This window comes from Mercurialis annua, linkage group LG1-X (assembly GCF_937616625.2).
Source record: "Mercurialis annua linkage group LG1-X, ddMerAnnu1.2, whole genome shotgun sequence".
In the NCBI taxonomy this organism is placed as follows: Eukaryota; Viridiplantae; Streptophyta; class Magnoliopsida; order Malpighiales; family Euphorbiaceae; genus Mercurialis; species Mercurialis annua.
Genome location: NC_065570.1, coordinates 45,560,049 through 45,580,194, shown reverse-complemented (window position 1 = coordinate 45,580,194; position 20,146 = coordinate 45,560,049). Strand labels below are relative to the sequence as shown.

Sequence of the window (20,146 nt, the reverse complement as noted above, 5' to 3'; positions counted from 1 at the left end):
TAGCATATAGGTTAGCTTTACCTTCAAAGTTATCACAGATTCATAACGTCTTTCATATTTCAATGCTACAGAGATACATGAGTGCTCCTAATCACGTCTTACTAGTTCAACCTAGAGAGCTAAAGGATGATTTATCATATGAAGAAGAACTAGTTACTATTTTAGCAAAGGAAAATAAAAAGTTAAGAAATAAGGTTATTCCTTTAGTAAAACTATTGTGAAATCATCACGGAAGTGAGGAAGCAACTTGGGAACGAGAGGAGGATATGAGAAGTCGATACCCTCATCTAGGCTATGTACCCTTATGTAATTGTAATTTGATAAGTATTATAACCAAGAGAGAAAATTCAAAATCCTCCATTCCTAACTCAATTTCAGAAACCTAAATCTTATTCCTTCATGTTCTAAGTCATTAAAAGGTGTTGGAAAGCAAAATTGGTAAGTTCTTTCATCTATCTAAGCTTTGAGTTATAGTTACCTCTTTGTTGCTTTGTTCTGTTTGGTGACAGAAATTATAGCTTCTGTATTTTGCATATAAGTCGAGTAATACAACTCCAAATCGAGTAATTATTGATTTCACATAAACTTTGAGTGTCTACTACAACTTTTGTTCTTTGAGTTTGATCTGAATCTGTCGTTTTGATATCGAAAACGACCGTGCCATTTTATTGCTTAAATTGTGAAAGCAGTTTGACCTGACCTCACTAAAACTGGTATAACTCATTGCTTAGGTATTGAAATTATGAAATTCCTTTTGATTTGGATTCTAGACTCAAAGGGATAAATCTTCACCGAAAGGTTTGTTAAAATTATGTCTAGACTATTCACATGACATGTTTAATTAGAAGCTTAATGTTCTGCCTACTAAGGCAGATTTGTTGCCATGTTCATAATCATGCATAAACCATATAGAAATCCATTTGTAGGATATAAATTTAGGTCAAATGAGTATTGGATATCTGTATATGTATGTATATATGATTGTGATGGTGTTTTGTGATTTACATTACTCATTTAGGTGCTCGTTTTGGCAACGACGGTGTAAGTAGAAAGTAAGGCAGCTTGTGACGTGATTTTGAACTAGTTTTGGTTGTCGTGTGGTGAGTAGATATACTAGCCCTTGCTACTGAAATCAATATGCTATTTTGATATTCAAAATGTCAAGTTTTATTGTGTTTTAAAAGGTTATATATGGTTCTTTTGAAATGCACGAAAGGTGTTCGATAAAATGTTTCTTTGAACGTTTCAAATGATACATTATGCAATGTTGTTTATAAGTGAAAGGTGTGTTGATTTAAATAAAAATGTGGATTTGATTATAGTTAAGATATTATCCTTTTGATATGTTTACTTATTGAATATGAAAGTGTAATGCCTTCTGGCAATTCGATAGTCGTTTGATTTGGTTAACTTTGAATGAGAATTTGAAATGGTTTTATTATTGAATTGTATTGAGTTTTGATGAAATAAATTGAGATTTCTTATATGTGATATGGCTACTCTGTAACGATATATTTGGGAGGTGCTGAGTTGTGATATGCACCAGGTTATGTGCTGAGATAGTTATATGCACATCTGAGATATTGTGAGTGTCTATGCGCATTTGACACAGGGCACTTGATTGATGGTCAGTGAAGGGAGAAGGGCTGAGCCGTGCTAATGATGGAGAAGGGTTAGCCATCGAGTGTTCCTAGATATGTTGGTTAGACTGTAGATCAGTGTTGTGTTCCTGATTACAGGTCTATGGTTTATATTATTGTTACAGGGTAATATATCAATCTTATAATTGATGATTGATACGAACTATATTTCATATTTAAAGTGAAATTGTTTTAATATCATTTATATTTGTAAATGTTTTCGTGATAAACTTTACAAGTATTTTGTGTTGTATTGAACTGTTTTCTAGTATTTGTTATTATATGATATACTTACTTTAAGTATATAGATGTTTTATGCTTGTTATGTCTATTCACTGAGCTTTCGCTCATTTAGTTGTTTTAAAATCTTTTCAGTCAGCAAGGCAATCTACAGTACAATTGACTAGAAAGGGAGTTGGGCTTAGAGTTTGGGCTTGAGACATAGAGGTTGGCCACATCTCCGAGTTTTGAGATGTCTTGATGTTTTTATTTAGAATAAACTTATTTGTACCTAAATATATATTTTGAATCATATGTATAAAAGTTTATAACAATACTTAGTTTTCATACAGTGGTTTAATTAAAATGTTGTATAAAAGGTTTTCATATATTTGTGCTTAATTATTTATAGAACACGTTTTTAAAATGTTGATTTGGAGATAAATATATTTTAAATAACCGTCAATCTCATGCTAAGTAAGGCGAGGTATGACAGCCTTAACATGTTCTCTAGGGTTATTCTCCGTAGTGGATGGCAATCCCCCTTGAGGTCTACCTTGAAGATTGCTAGCAAGTTGGGAGATTTGAGTTTCAAGCATTTGATTAGTGGCGGCTTGGTTCCTTTCTCTTTGCTTGGCTTAAAGTTCCATCCTATCAAACCTCTCAAGCACCTTAGCAAGCAAGCTTCCCTCATCCGGATTCCGTTGTTGTTGGAAACCGGGAGGGTGTGGAGGTCTAGCACCCGAATTGTTGTCATGACCTTGATTGTGATGGTAATTTCCTTGTTGTTGTGGAGGTCTATTTCCACCTTGGAAGCTTGGACCCGCTTGATTAGATCCTTGAGCATTGCCTTGCCCTTCTTGATTTCTCCACCCGAAATTTGGATGATTCCTCCATCCGGGGTTATAAGTGTTGGAATAAGGATCATTAGCTTGCCTTTGACCCCCGATATAGTTCACTTGCTCACTCATACTTTGCCCCGTAACTAGGCATTCGCCCTCCGAGTGGTTGAAATCCCTACCAAACTCGCATCCCACTTGGACATAAGCCACCAGAGCATTTCTTGGAGCAACTTGTTTCTTCAAGGCATCCACTTGCGCTTGGAGTGAAGCATTTGTTGCCTTGATAGCCTCCATCTCTCTAACTTAATCAAGAGTCATTACCGACTTTTGACTAGGCGGTTCTCTTCTCTCAATCGGTCCCCATGTGCTACTAACCATGGCCAACTTCTCTACCAACTCACGAGCTTCTTTATACGTCTTTTGCATTAAAGATCCACCCAAAGCCGCATCAATAGTAGCTCTAGTAGTGGCATTCGTTGCATCATAAAAAATTTGAATCACATGCTCCTTGTTAAGCTTATGATGGGGGACACTTCTTTGTAGATCCTTGAAACGCTCCCAAGGTTCATAGAGCGACTCCCCGTCGAATTGCACAAACTCGAGAATGTCTTTGGTGAGCTTTGTTGTCTTGCCATGTGGGAAGCACTTGTTAAGAAAAGCTTGAGCTAACTGCCGCCAAGTGTGGATCGATTCGGTGGGTAGAGATTAGAGCCACAAACTAGCTTTATCTCTCAAGGAGAATGGGAACATCCGAAGCTTGATTTGGTCCGCGGTTATCCCGTGAAGCTTGAATGTGTTAAGAACACCCAAGAACTTGGCTATGTGGGCATTTGGATCCTCATGCTTCAACCCATAGAAGGCACAATGGTTCTCCAAGAGTTGGATAGTACTCGGCTTGATCTCAAAAGTTGCCGCTTGAACCGGCATTGCGAAGCATCCAAAAGTAGCGTTGTCCACATCCGGCAAGAAAAACTCGCCCAAAGTTTGTCTTGGTTGGTTTTGCACTTGCGGGTGCACTCGAGGGCGAGCATCCCTTTGGCGCTCTTGGTGCCTTTGTTGATTCACATTCTCAAGTGGAGGATGGGGTGGATATTGTTGTTCCCCTTCGTCCACTAGAGGATTGAACCCTTCTTCTACCTCATAATTATGCCCGTCACCCTCCATAACTAAAGGAATCCGGGCTCTTCTTCTTACGCCTCTTTCGTAACTACCGAGATTCTCTTGGAAAGGTTCTAGTGGAAGGTTAGCACATCGTGTATTATGCATACACAAAGGGCAATTTCCTACACAAGCAAAAAACAAGAGAACCGAGCGTAAATCACGAAAACACGCAAGATGAACAACAAAAAGTAAAGACAGAAATAACGCTAATTCGACTGAATTTCAAAATACTTTCAATCAATTAAACGCAACCTAATCCCCGGCAACAGCGCCAAAAACTTGTTAGCAAAAAGCCAACTCGTAGTACTCGACAAGTCGAGGTCGAACCCACAAGGACTAGAGGTTTAATGTGAATGAAATCGATTGTGAAATTCCATTCGGAAAGCAACGAAGATGGATTGTTTTGAGTATCAATTTAACACTAACGATTCAACTAACAACGAACTTGCAATTAACAACTAGAGTTGACAACTAAATTAACAATCGTAAAAGGCTAAAAACGATAAACAATAAACGAGAATTCAAATGATAAAGATGTTTGGAGGTCGACAATCCACCTAGGTCATGCATTCACGGGTTTCGGGTTTAAGGTGATAAAATGAGGGCCGAGTGTTTCTCAAGCGTAACTCCCGCTCTCTCGAGCCTCAAAGAGTTACAAAACCACAACTAGTCAAGCTTAACCTACTCTCGTAGTACTAAACACAATTAGAACAATTACAATAAATCACAACTCAAAGGCCATTTAATTGCTAACCCACTCTCATGGTGTCACTAATTAAGTATCTAATCAATTCTTTCCAATTAACAAACCCTCTCTCAAGGTGAATCTTAATCTAACAACAATACTTAGGTAGCTAATCTAAGCAAGCCTTAGGAGCATTAATTAGAACATCAACACAAACCCTAACCCAAATCATGCATTAACTAGGATTCATATCGACCCCCAAACAAGGGGGTTTAGCCACTCATGCTTAAGGCAACACAAGCAAACAACAAACAAGAACAATAGAGCATTAGAGAGTATTGAAGGGTTACCTTAATTAAATGAGTAGAGCAATAAACCATAAGATAATGAAGATTCAAAGATAACGAAAGCTTGTATTCAAAATAACCCAATCTTGTTCTTTACAAAGTGATAAAAGCTTCAAACATTCATTAATGGAGGAAGCTATGGAGTTCCAATCCCTAAGATGATTAATCTAAGCTAAAAGTAGAGAACTAAGAGAATATTCAAAACTAGTAAAAATTGTCAATGACCTAAAATGAGATAAAGTGCTATTTATATGGGTTACAAAAGAGGAAACAAAAGACAACCACATAAAGAGTGTTGGGCCTAAAATGGAATTGAGCCTTGAGTCTTGTCTTTTCTTGAAATTAAAATTCTGAGCCATCTTTCATGTGGCTCGATCGAGCCATTCACTTATTGGTGAGGGCTCGATCGAGCCTTGTGTCTTGAGGAATTCTCTGGACAGGTTTGTGCATGGGGCTCGATCGAGCCCCTCTTCATAAGTGAAGGGCTCGATCGAGCCCTTCCTTTAATTCCCCAAATCTCGCTTGTTTCTTCGCTTTTCGACTCGCTCCTTTTCCGACACTTGAATTCTTCCTTCTTTAAGCCCAAAACACCTCGCAATGCTCTGTTTTACGTGAAACGCTAATACACACAATAAGCACACAAACACGGGGGGAAAAGCGTATCAAAGTATAATAAAAGCATGCAAAAATGACTCCTAACATAGGTGTAAAATGCACCTATCAAAACACCGGAAGGGGTTTTCAGAATGCTCAAGTAAATATTTGGTGAAGAAGAAGAGTAAATCAAGAAGTGTAAGAGTTGAGATAAAAAAAAAAGGAGTACCTTAGGGTTTAAGGATAAAGTGGTTTATATAGTCTGCTTCTTGTTCTTCACTCTTGCTTCATGTGATGAGGTGTCCCTCTATTCTATAGGTTGAGCTGGTCCATTCTGTTATTTTGGTAGTCAGAGCGCGGATGGCGCAATGCATATTTTCTCTTTTTAGAGAATCTTTAATGGTCCCCTAAACTATCGTGGCCTTTCTTTCATTTTTACTCAAGTAAAGCTCTTATTGCTCGATTCGAGGAACATTAGAAATGTGTGTGGCCCATGATAGGTCATAAGGCAATCCCGGGGTGGAAGAGCTCTTCGTCTAGGATTGGGTATCTTATGGCTTATAGGCCCAATTACTTCCATTTTTCTCTAATTGGTTACATGTGTATTTCTGGAGGTTGCTTCACCCCTACTGGATTATCAGAAAGTAACCAAGTGTTTATGTGATTAGAGTAAGTTTAGTATTGTCACGGATGAATTCAGAGAAGTGGTTAAGTAGTTAATAAAGAGTAGGAGAAGAAAGATGGTTGTAACTTTTAGTCAATCGGAGAGGTGATTTTTGTGTAATATAAGCGAGCAAGCTTTATCATGGGTTAAATAATTTTACGGTTATTGAGCTATAATTTTTTTATAAAACAGTCATAAATATTTCATTTAGGCAAAAGACTCACTTTAGCCCCTGAAGTCAGAACAAAAGAATAAATAAGCCCTTAAGGTCGAGGTTGGCTCACTTCACACCCTATACTTGTCCAAAACGGCTCACATCGCACCAAAAATTTAACTCTGTTAATTTCTTCTGTCAAGAGATGACGTGGCACATAGGCAAAATATTCAAAAAAGTCCTTAATGTTTAAAATACTTACCAATTTTATAGTTACAAATTTTTTTAACAATTTTCACCCTCTTTTCATTAAAATATTAATAATTAAAAATATTTAAAATTAAAATATTTATTAAAACAATCGAAACACAATTAAACATTTCGAAACAAAATTAAACGCTTTGAAATTCTATTAAACGCTTCAAAAGCCAACTAATTAAATCTAATTCACCCACTCACTGCCAACACAAGCCGTAAACCACACCGATAAAAAAAACATTCCAACTAAATATTAAAAAAAAATCACCGGAAAGGACGAACGGGACGAACCCGTTCGTCTTCTCCGGGTTGTTCTTCCCCATGGAAGAATAGATCTGTCCTTCCATGGGGAAACAGTAGCTGTCCTTCCCCAAGGAAGAACAACCCCTTTTCTTCCTTGGGGAAGAACCGGTTGTTCTTCCCCTTGGGGAAGAACAGATCTGTTCTTCCCCTTGGCGAAGAACAAGGGGAAGAACACCCGGAGAAGACGAACGGGTTCGTCTTCTCCGGTGAATTTTAAAAAAAAAAATTAATTTTTTTTTTCTTTTGTTGGAATATTGTTATAATTTAATTTTTTTTGTTTAATTAGGTATAAATTTTTTAATTTAATTAGGTTTAAATTAAATTTTAATTGGTTTACTTAAATTTTGATTTATTTATTGTGTTTTAATTGTTTTAATTGTTTTAATAAATATTTTAATTTTAAGTATTTTTAATTATTGATATTTAAATGAAGAAGGGGGTGAAAATGGTTATAAAAAATTATAAATATAAAATTGGTAAGTATTTTAAATATTAAGGATGTTTTTGTAATTTTTCCTTACATGCCACGTCATCATTTGACTGAAGAAACTAACGGCAGTGTAATGTGAGCCGTTTTGGACAAATACATGGTGTGAAGTGAGCCAACCTCGACCTTAAGGACTTATTTATTCTTTTATTCCGACCTCAGGGGTTAAAGTGAGCCTTTTGCTTTTCATATATTTTAGTAACCATTATATGAAAAATCCTAGAGTTTACTGGAAAACAAAAGAACCTATAGACAACTCAGTTGTTTACCTTCTGGAATTTTATCTCTGGTTGGGGGTTTTGGTTCGACAAAGGATAAAAACCTAGCCACTGCCCGTGTTGAAAGGGAACTTAACCTATCATACCAAGTCTAGAAGAATGAATCTTTCCCTTACCATAAAGTTATTTTCCCACTATTGTTTTGGCATATTTTCGATTCCTTAGCATTTGAGAAGTTGACAAAGATCTTCCACTTCAACTGAGTATATTCGGTGAGGGTGATGGAAATGACTCCCCATGAACTACGACTGATCAATAGTAGGAGTTAAGGGCAAAACCTTCTTCTATTATACCTTGAACTGGGAGAAAAAACTTTGTGTGTGAAAACCAAGCATCTTGAATAGTGAAAACTTGTGTGGTGTCAAATCAAAAAGGACGGTTTGTTAACCTATATAGCTCATTTGGTAGGAAGGTTCGCTAGCTAATTTAAGCCCTTATAAAACACATCGTTTTCACTACAATTTCAGTGAAAATAATGGGCTTCTGCAATGAAAGTTTCACCTTATTTAGAAAAAGAGTTCCGCGTTTTCTTTTACTCCATGGGTCTTAAGCCGACAGTATTAAACCTGCGCATTCAATACTATTTACTACAAGTTACGCTTGAACATCAGATCTTTTAGTGACTCTCCGACATCAACACTATATTAAGCTTAAAAGGTTTACTTTCTTAGCATATTTTGGGAAGTTTCAAAAGTAGTTTATTTGCTTACTTGTAAAGGAAAGGAGAACTGTTATTAAATCAACTACTACTTGTGGTAGTACTTTATTTCCTTTTATTTTGCAGATTGGAAGTAGTGTTATATCCATTACTCTAACCCCTCCCCCCCCCCCCCCCGGACCCTCTCCCTCCTTCTTAGGAATGTAGGGTTGCCGTGTTATGAGGGTCGTCCTCTAGCTCTATTTCACTTGCTTTTGCCAAAACGGGTGAAGTTTTTTGAAAACTGGCTTTGGATATAAAACTTTGACTATTCAATGACGCTCTCGTTATTTTCAATAATAGGGCTCGGTAACAGATAGCTTGTTCCAAATCATGTCAAACGTTCTACTCACAACAATCCAAGTAGTTCTCCGGGTGAAAAAAATAATTAGACATTACGTTTTCTGAAACCAATACGTTTGGTATTATTAGACTTGCAATAATTTTTATATGCCTTGGGATCGATAAATCTTTTGGATCTTATTAACCAAAGAGATATGAGTTTGCACTATAGTTAGCTCAGCACCAATCAAGAATCCCCCGAGAAATGTCAAGAATTCTGATATATACTCGTTTCAGCCCTTAACTCTCTTTTCTAGGTTTATCAAGAATACTTGTTTTCATAACTACAATAAAGTCTTTTAGTGCACTATTAGTTCAGTTAAGAGGTACTGCTTTTTAGTTGACTAGTACCAATCTCAGTTCAAGCGAATTAATGGGAGTAGGAAAAAGATTACTAATAGTAGAGAAAGGGTTTTTTTTTTTCAGCATGTCGAATGTGCAATACCATATTCTTCTAGTACTGTTTTCCCAACATAAATGTAACATCCTAAGGCATCGAGTGATGATGTTATTTGGCTCTTATTGAGTGTAAAATCAAGCTCCTTGAACAAACGACAAATGAACTTCCATTAAATTTACCCGTGTCAAATCTTAAATCCGAGCGAGCGAAAATGAAGGAGTTTCGTTTCCTTGGCTGGCTGCTACTTCGGGTCCTTTAAAACGTCTTGTTCCTATAAGTTGTAAGATTCATTCGATGCCCACCCTTAAAGCATTATTAATAGCATAAAGGTTACCAAATGGAATTAGTTGGTTGTCATTTCTGGCTGCATTGGCTTGAGCTCTTTGAATAGCTGTCGGTTATTTCTTGATGATAGAAGAAACGAAGTTTGGTTATTTTCTACTTCACACGAATATTAGACTTGGTTTCGGTGAAGAAGAAAATAACCAAACTTTGTTCCTTTCATCTTTTTTATTAATGTTGTTTCTTAGTAACTAATAGTTGCATTATATATAGAGTTGTAAGTGTAGTTACGTTATTACAAAATATTATAATTTGCTTTGAAAAGGCTATAAATGGTTTATTTTGCCTACTTCTATTTTAAGCAGTTGGACAACCTTACACATTGCATTCAATTCATTCATTTTCTTAATAACTGAAACATGTATCTAGTTGCATGGGAATGTAGGTTTTCTTAATATAAAATTAATAATGACATGCACATACAATATTGTTTTTTTTTTGTTGAATTTTTTTATTAATTATTATAGTACTTTTTAAATATATAATATTTTTTCCTTATAATTTTTTTTATCAAACATTATAGATTTTAGGTGTTTAAAAAAATATTGTTAACTTGTTTCGAATTATAGAGAATTTAGAGGCTAAAACATTATTTTTGATAATATAAGGACTGATTTAAATAAAAATTAATCTTAATATTTTTTTGGATCTTCACAAAAATACTAATTTTTGTGAAAATATTAACATATTACGCCTATAAATAAAAAATTAAATTTTTATGCTAATTGAGCTGCTAACAGTAGGTAGAGCCCGGGAAAATATCAGAAAATTGAAGGTAGAAATGTAGAGCGACGGAGTCTTGGCGTGCACTACAAGAAAGTAGTCGATTAGTGACGAGTTTAGCAACCAACTTAAATTATGTAGCAAAAATAATGACGAATTTAGCGACGGATTTAAAATACATCGCTAAATTCAAAAACAAAATTATGCCGCCATTTTTAGCGACGAATTTTTTTTTTCTAGCTAATTAGCTACGGATTTTTAATTCAGTCGCTAATTAGCTATTCAAAAAATTATTTACTAAAAACTCATTATTTAATAAAACAATTACTAATTACTAAAAAAGTATTATTTATTAAAAGTATTATTTTAAAAATTAATAAAAATATTTATTCGTTTACAATAATATTTTTTAAATAAATAATTATTTTTGAAAAAAAAAATTATCATATTAAAATGTAGTAGTAAAGTGAAAAAGTAATAATTTGTTTTTTTATTAAGAAAAATTATTAAAAATAAAATTATCTATTAGTTATTTATTAAAAAATAATTAGTATGAAAAATAGTTATTTTAAAATGCAGGAGTAAATTTCGGGAGTAAATATTTGTTCCTTTTAGTTATATTTAAATATAATATATATAGATATGTAATAAGAATATGAGTTTGTCGCAATGGCGTTATGCGTGAGAGAATTTCAGGGTTAAAGAACATTGGATGGAGCAATAGAAAAATGGGCGACCTACTCGAAAGATTGTGAAAATAATGGGAAGATGACGGTGGGTGACCTATTGCGGGTGGGGGTGGGTGACCGTGTGTTATAGATTAAATAATATTTCATTTTATGATTTAAATAATAATATTATATTTATATTTTTTATTTTTTAAACAACTGACGGAATAAAATCCGTTCGCTAAATGTAAAAAACTCTATCACTGAATTTTAAAAATTTGTCAGAATTTTTTTTCCGTCAAAAACAATTTAGCTACGACCAATTTAGCAACATATATATTTCTTCACTAATTTGTCGCAAAGGCCATTTAGCGACGGATTTGTGCCATTTAGTGACGGAAAAATCCGTCGCTAAATGACAACTTTCTAGTAGCGGCGGTGAAGTTGTAAGTTCGGGTTCGTCAACCGTGGCTACCGCTAGAGCTTAGAGGTTGACTCGCTGGGGATGAAAGAAAAAAAAAAGAAATTTTAAGTTTTGAAAAAATTAATTAAAGGGCCTAATGAGTTGGCTCTTCCTTAAACTTAGAAAAAATTTATCCAAAATAATACTGTTTGAGAATACTTTTGTTTTTACCATGTTTTTGTAGTGCTACATTTATGCCAGAATTATATATCTTCATTTACTTTTCTATCATATACTCCCTCTATTCCAATAGAGTTGTCCACTTTACCTTTATCACACAGTTTAAAACAAACAATTATTGTGTATAGGTTTTATAAAATTTTACTTAATTTTTTTATAATACTCCTATTTAATATAGGATCCACATGCAATTTACTTTCACTTTATTCATCAGTGGATTTTAAATAGGGGTGATATAGAAAAATTAAGTGTAAATATTAGTTACTTTTTGAAAGTAGATAAGAGTTTTTGGACAAATTTTTTTTTAAAGTGGACAAATCTATTGGGACGGAGTGAATAGTATTTTATCCTTTTTCTATACTCTCTTTCCCTTCACTTTCTCTCTCGTTTGATGCCTAATCTTCTTTTCGTTATGCTTCTCTTTCTTTTCTGACTAAATTTGCCATTTATAGTGGTGCAATTTGTGAATAAAATTGTATTTTCTTCCTTCCGGATTGTCCAGGCAGTGGAATTTGTGAATTTCCTTTTTTTCGATTCATGGAAGGACTAGGCAAATGAGAATATCTATGTAATGATGTTTGTTTATTTGGCTGAAGTAAAATTCAAAAATGACAATTTTCCAAAACTTAAATTCTTATATTCTGGTTTAAGATCTATTCTTTATTTTTATGAATTTTCCTTTGATGATTTAGCCTTAAAATAAAAAAATGAAATTAGATCTAATTGCAAAGGAATATCTCATTACTGAAAAAATAAGAGGGAATGGTGAAGAAGATGGAAAAAGTACCAATTTGACTCAAACGGGTCAAACATGATAAGAATACAGAGAGAAATACAGTTGATTAGAGAAAAGAAAAGATGGAAGGTAACATTAGAAAGAAAAGTCTTAATCCCTGAAACAAATATATATATATATATATATATATATATATATATATATATATGCTAACTAACTTAATAATAAAATATATTTGGCCACTGCTCCAACTCTTATATTTGGCCACACTTTAAGGATTTTACTTGAATAAAAAGCCTTTATATATGCCAAACTAAACAATAATATAAATGACTATATTACCCTTTCCCTTAGCCAATTTAGCCCTTAATACAGGATCATTCAAGTCGGGTTTTTTTGTTATTAAGATAGGTAAATTTTTAGAAATTCATCCTCCGAAAGAAATGGACATGATAATTTTTCATCATCCGACTCGAGAAAGAATCAACCGAGTTAAGCAGATCCATATAAAATCTTGTCTATATAAATATTATAAAAAAAATCTACATCTATATGTTAACCATGCTTATGTATACGTGAATGATTATATGTAATAAAAATTGGATTGGATTCTTTTTTGTAGAGTTGTGATTATATATGTAAATACCTTTGCATGTTTGAATTCAATTGTATATTTGACATAAATTTGAGTATTTGTTACAAGATTAAACAAACTCACAAATATCTTTTTATCGGGTAAGGTCACACGCTCAAAATTAAAATTCACGCCAACTTTCAATCATTAATTGTTGATTTCAAGCCAAAAAGATTTAAGAGCAAATTACTTAGAGCCCTTTAAGATATCACATAATTAATAATTTGATACCCCTTGTTTTAAAAGTTTACTTAATGATTCCTCAGTTTTAATTTCGTTAATTGAGAGATCCTTCTATAAATTTGAGGAACCAAATCGTTTAACGGATTGAAACTCGGATACTAAATCGTTTAAAAGTGAGGGACCAAATCGTTTAATAAAATTAAAAGTGAGGGACCAAATCGTTCACAAAATTAAAGGTGGGGTACCAAATCGTTTGAAAATAAGTGTTAAAATTAACGGAGGGACCTAATAGTTAACGGAATTAAAACTGATGGACTATTAAGTAGACTTTTTAAACAAGAGGTATCAAACTGTTAATTGTGATACACCTCAGGGACCTTATCATAATTTGCTCAAGATTTAATAGTGTGATAAAAATATTATAGATAATTTTATTGGACACTGAAGAAGAGAAAATGACAAAACTATACAAAAAAGGAAGCAAATAACAACATTACGCAATCAGCAAAATAATTACATCAGCACTTACAAAATCTGACAAATTACATCAAATACATACTTCACAAGAATCTGACACGTTGCAAGGAGAGAAGGGTAGAAAAAGGTCAAAAACGCGTCAGAATAGGTAAAAAACGCGTCAGAATAGGTCAAAAACACGTCTGACACGCGCGTCATAACCGTGCGTCAGTCACGCGTCAGTTCGTCAAACTATTCAAACATGTATCTGTTATGTATCAGATATGTACCAAGGACATATCTGATTATTATTTTTTCATATTTTAAAATAAAAATAAATAAATAAGTAAATTATTAATATGTATTATTTATGCGTTTCTAAGGTGTATGTATAACATATTTTAAATTAAAAAATATATGTATCACGTGTTTTAATTAAAATTCACGCATCAAATAATATCAATAACATTTTGATATGTTACTATTCACTATAAATTAAAGTATAAAGTAATAAGTTATGAGGTGTATATATAATACCAAGATGTTATTAATATTATTTGATATATTATTGTCTTTAGGTGTATATATAATATATTTTAAATTAAAGATACATGTATCACATACTTTAATTGAAATTCACGCATCAATAACATCTTTCTATATTACTTGATATAAATATCTTTAGTATCATGTATATATACACACACAAAAAAAAAACTAATAATAATATTATCCACTTCATTAGCATGAAACTATATTTTTTTCTTTATTTGTAACAATTACTCATTATGCGTCTAAACTATTTCTGATATGTATAAAAGATGTATCGTATATGTCACTACAAAAAATTTGGCTTGTTGTGACAAAAAAATATGTCACAAACTATATTTTGTCATAATAAATAGGTTTATTGTGACAAAAAAATATATTTTGTCACAATGAGAGTTCAATGAAATGATATTGTGACAAATACATATATTGTCAACCATTTTTGTCACTATAAAAATTAATTATGTTTATTGTGACTAACTATTTTGACAAAAAAAAGTTTTGTCGCCGTAATTTAAAATATTTTTATTATGACAAAATAAATTTTATCATAATATTTGAAAAAGTGGTGACAAATTTTATTTTGCAGCAATTAGATATATTTTATCACTATAAAAATTAATTATGTTTATTGTGACAAATTATTTTGCCAAAACACACATTTTGTTATTGTATATTAGAAATAAAAATTAATTTTGTTTTCCATTTGTAGGTTTTAGAGAAGATAAATCCCTTGTATGGGTCGAAGGAGATGCTGAGACCTTGAATTTTTCAGATAATTCAATGGATGATTACACAATTACATTTGGAATTAGGAATGTTACACATATAGAGAAAGTTCTTGCTGAAGCTCATAGGTATGCATATAATTTCTTAGCTTGTGCTTTGGCAAAATCCATTGGTTTACATAATGTTTATCAAGTTAACAAACATAGAGAAAAAAAATTCAATTCATTTTATTGGATTGGTCAATCATTCATATATATAATCATAATGCATATACTTTTTTTGATAATTAAGCTTATATTTTTGTTATATGATTGAATAAGATTTTGATTATTGATTATTTGTGGAATTTGATTTTTTATTATATCTGTCTCTGATAAATGGATTTATATAATTTCTGTACAAGCCAAGAACACAATAAAGATTACTCAAGAAAGATCATTAATCCCTTGGTCTTTTCCTCTGCCACAACAACAATGGGTTCGTTCGTATTTATTATGGAATGATGGCTAGACAATTGGTATGTGACGGCTTATTTAAATATATTTTTTAATTCGTTACGCTTTTAATTTTTCTTTATAATTTTAAAATTATTCACTTAATTATGTCAGTTTGAAAATAAAAGTGCATATAATAAACGTATTTTTTTTCTCTTACAGATGGGAATTGTTAGAATGAAAGAAGATGGACGTCTCCTATATCAAAAGTTATGCCTAATTTAGTTTCTTTTCTTTATAGCAAATAGTTTACATGTTTGCATACGATCAATTATTTTAGTATTATTAAAGATTTATTCATGTATAATTTTATGTCATATTTGAATTTATTTTATTTTTTATTCATTGATTTTAGCAACAAATTATCGTATTCAATTATTTTAGTATCGATAAAAATGGAAAGAATATAATGACAGTTAATTTGGTCACGTTATGGTAAATTATTTACTATGATAAATTAAATTTGTCACCGTTGACAAATTATAATAACAATTAATTTCGTCACATTATCATAAATTACGTGTTCTGATAAATTAAATTTATCACAACTAACTAATTATAATGACAATTAATTTCGTCACGTTATGTTAAATTACTTCTTGTGATAAATTAAATTTATCACAACTAACTAATTATAATGACAATTAATCTCGTCATATTATATTAAATTACTTGTTGTGATAAATTAATTTATCACAACTAATTAATTATTATGGCAATTAATTTCGTCACTTTATGATAGATTACTTGTGATCAATATTTTTTTGTCACTTCATAATCTTTTTGTCATTAATAACTCGGCGTATGTAGTGACAAATGTATGTTAATTGTGATAAATATGGTTTTGTCACTGCATAATCTTTTTGTCACTAATAACTCGGTGTATGTAGTGACAAATTTATATGAATTGTGATAAATATTTTTTTGTCACGTTATTAACGTTTTGTCACTAGAAGTCGATGCATATTACGACAAATTTTGACAAGATTTGATTACTTGCGATATACATTTTCGTCACAATAAATATGAACGTGACAAAACAATTTTATCACAATAGAAAATTTATGGTGACAAACTATAAAATGGACTTATTGTGACTTGTTTGTTGTGACCAACAAAATTTGTCACAAAGTAGTCACAATAACGTTGTTGTGACAAATTTTGGGCTTAACGTGATAAATTTCGTTCTTCCCAACAAGCCAAATTTTTTGTAGTGTGTATAGTATTTGTATTTGAGTTGTATATTTAACGCATTGAATATATAATTTATGGTTAGTTGAAATGTATCTATAACATATATTAAAATAAAAATATGCCACATGCTCTGTAAATTGTATAAACTATTTATCAATGATACATATTAAGGATATATTTATCATATTTTAATTGTATATTAAAGATGTATCTAATAAATACATCTAAATGACATATATTAAGGATGTATATATCATGTATAAATTATATATTAACGATGTATCTGTTTAATACATTTTAGAAATATATCTATCATATATATATATATATATATATATATATATATATATATATATATATATATATATATATATATATATATATATATATATATATATATATATATATATATATATTAATGTAATAAAATTTTCGATAAGTCTTTGAGATGTATAAAAATATTTGTAATAAAACTTAAAAAAGACAATAAGAAAAAGGTTCCGAACAACGAATATGTATCAAATATGTATTGGATATGTATTCGAGGTGTACCGTATATGTATAGTAGATGTATCAAATATTTTTTTTAAATATCTTTTGTATGTTCAAATATTCATCGGTTGATTCAATTAAATCGATAAAATAAAAAATAAAAAATTAAAAGGTTAATTAATTCAATTAATTAAACTTCAGTTTACTACATCTAGTTCACTTTGCGATTCAAGATTAAAAAAAAAAAGATTAACTCATCTATGCGGCGATTAACTATTTTTTTTAAATAATAAATTTATAATTATCTAACAAATCTGAGATGTGTCAAAAATGTATTAGAGATGTATTAGAAATGTATCAATGATGTATTCGTTATAAAAAATATAACAATATTTTATTTAAATTTAACTTTCAAGTGACTTTTTGTATGTTTGAATATTTTTTAATTTTTTTACATAAATTAAATTCACCACATTATACCAAAAAACAAATCCAAACACCAGAATATAGCCAAAAACGTAGCTGTAACATCAAGAAATACAAATAAATTTTTTCATGGATCTGTTATGGTTTGTCCATTAGGTGAAGGAGAGAGAGTGGGTTAGTGTATGTGTTAATTAAGAGAGTGAGAGTTGGGGTCTGGGTTGGTTGCTTTATAGAAGAAGGTGTATAGAAATGAAAACGAATCAAGATTTTGGTTTCATGCTGGAAGTAATAAAGACCCCACAAACTCTTCACACACAAATTGTATCGTCGTCTCAAAGCAAGCAATTAAAACGAATCAAGATTTTGGTTTAAATGTTATCATGGACACAACTTCCTCATACCACAGCAGAGAAGAAGAAGGGTCGGTTTCATGCTGGGGTCGTCTAAAACTGAAGCTTCCATGCAAAAAGAAAAGAGTAAGCTACGACGCTAGCTATGGCGGAAGCAGCAGCAGCATAATTGAAATAATAAGACATGAGATCTATGAAAAAATAAACCCAATATAACAATTGGAGGGCTGAGATCATTTATGTATAAAATGTAATAATTCCTCGTTATTAGCTCAAAATTGTAAAGAAAAATTTAGCATTGATGAAAGAGTTTGGTAGCCTTAGTATTTTGGGTAATCTACATAAATCCCCTAAAAGAGGACCTTTCTATTATTTCTACCTCAAGAATTTTATTTTGGCAGTAATCTCTCAAAAAAAATAAAAACTTTTCACAAATCCCTCATAACGTAAGATTAGTTGTTTTTATAATAAAACTGGACAATTATGCCCCCTTTCTTCTTATCTGAGAAAAAGAATTTACAGCAAGAAGACTCTCTTCTCTATTTCAATGATGTTGTCTTGGAGACCATCTGATGCATCGGCAATTGAAACGCATAATTCAATCAACGGTGATGTTTCAGTGGATAATCATTTGAATTCCGACTTTGATGGCAATTATATTACTTTTAAGTCTTAGTTTCACAACTGATTTCAAATTTGGCTGCCGGAAAGGTAAAGATCGCCGGTTAGTTTCACAATTGATTTCAAATTTGGCTGTCGGAGAGGTAAAGATCCGCCGTTGACAACAACAGAGAATCAACCTTGAAATTGTATGGATTATGGCGTCATTCAATAGAGTTATTTATTCTTGTGGAGTGAAGCTTTTTCTAACAGACGGTAGGGATACGGTGGTTCGGTTCGGAAGCTGTTTGGACGTTAGGGATACGGTGGGTCTGCAAAATCTTGCTTGAAGTTGTTGATAGTAGCATATGGCTTCCTCGTGAATATGAAATTGATTCAGAAATCATAACAGATTTGGTTTAAAGTATGCAACTATAGCACCACATTTCAGAGAATTGACATATCATCATGGATTGGAAATTATGAAGTTAGACCCGCATTTGAAGAAAAAAACTATTAGAATCCTCGAGGTTCATAAATTGGAAATAGTTAGACAAAATCAACTTTGGCCAAATACAAGTAATTAGGCTGTATCATTCCAAATGATAGTGATGCAAATATAATAAGATTTCTTAGGCACTTGATTAATTGTTGGTCGAAGTTGGTGGAAGAGTAATGTGGCTCATGGTTGTTTTGTGCAGATAAACAGATCATTGCTTCTTTTGTTTTGGAGTGAACTACAAAATGGGTGATATCTCAAATTGGCTTGTTCAGTAGAAATCATGCAATTATTATAACTGGTTATGATTTCATAACTGAAAATATGGAATAGATTTATCTAATAGTAGCAGAATTATTATCTGGATGCTTGCGGGTGTGATGTGTTAGTGCATGTTGAAGAAATATATTTTTTATTACTCGGAAAGTTACTTCTAGTCTATTTCAAATTTATTTTAAGTTTATAAATACTAAAAATTATTAACTTTAAATTTTAAATCATTGTTGAAATAAAAAAGTACTTTATTAGTGAAGTTTGCATTGAGTTACAAATTTTATTAAAAAATAAAATTAAGCCAATTCAGTTGATATATAAGTCATATTAGATTCATATCAGGTTGATTTTTAGTTTTATACATTATCAAATACATTTCACTTAAAAGAGATATTCAATTTATACATTATACTAAATCTCAAAATTTTATTTATATTAAATGTCAGTTAAAATTGTAAAGACTAAGACAATTTTTATAAAAAAATGAATTAATGTAGTTCAGTTGATATACGTTCACATCAAATTTATATTAAGTTACAAATTTTATAAAAAATGAATTAAGGCAGTTCAGTTGATACAAGTTCATATCAGATTCACATCAGGTTTATTTTTGGTTTTATAGACTATCAAATATATTTCACTAAAAAGAGATATTCAATTTGTATATTACTAAATCTCAAAATTTTATTTATATTAAACGTCAGTTAAAATTGTAAAGAGTAAGACAATTTTTATAAAAAAATGAATTAAGTTAGTTCAGTTGATATAGATTCACATCAAATTTATATTAAGTTACAAATTTTATAAAAAATGAATTAAGACAGTTCAGTTGATACAAGTTCATATCAGGTTCACATCAGGTTTATTTTTGGTTTTATAGACTATCAAATATATTTCATTAAAAAGAGATTTAATTTGTATATTACACTAAATCTTAAAACTTTATCTATATAACATGTCGATTAAGATTGTAAAGAGTAGTAAGATAATTTTTATAAAAAAATAAATTAAGATAGTTCAGCTAATATAGGCTCACATTAGGTTAACATCAGGTTGATTTTTGGCTTTATAAACTGTCAAATAC

General features: G+C 31.3%; 1 long non-coding RNA gene across 1 annotated transcript; it reads left to right on the top strand.

Moving 5' to 3' along the window:
• Positions 1–14,721: 14,721 nt before the first annotated feature.
• On the top strand, positions 14,722–15,582 carry LOC126665890 (uncharacterized). The gene is made up of 3 exons (XR_007637719.2): positions 14,722–14,862; positions 15,138–15,251; positions 15,391–15,582. It is a non-coding gene; the product is annotated as an uncharacterized LOC126665890 (long non-coding RNA).
• Positions 15,583–20,146: the final 4,564 nt, after the last annotated feature.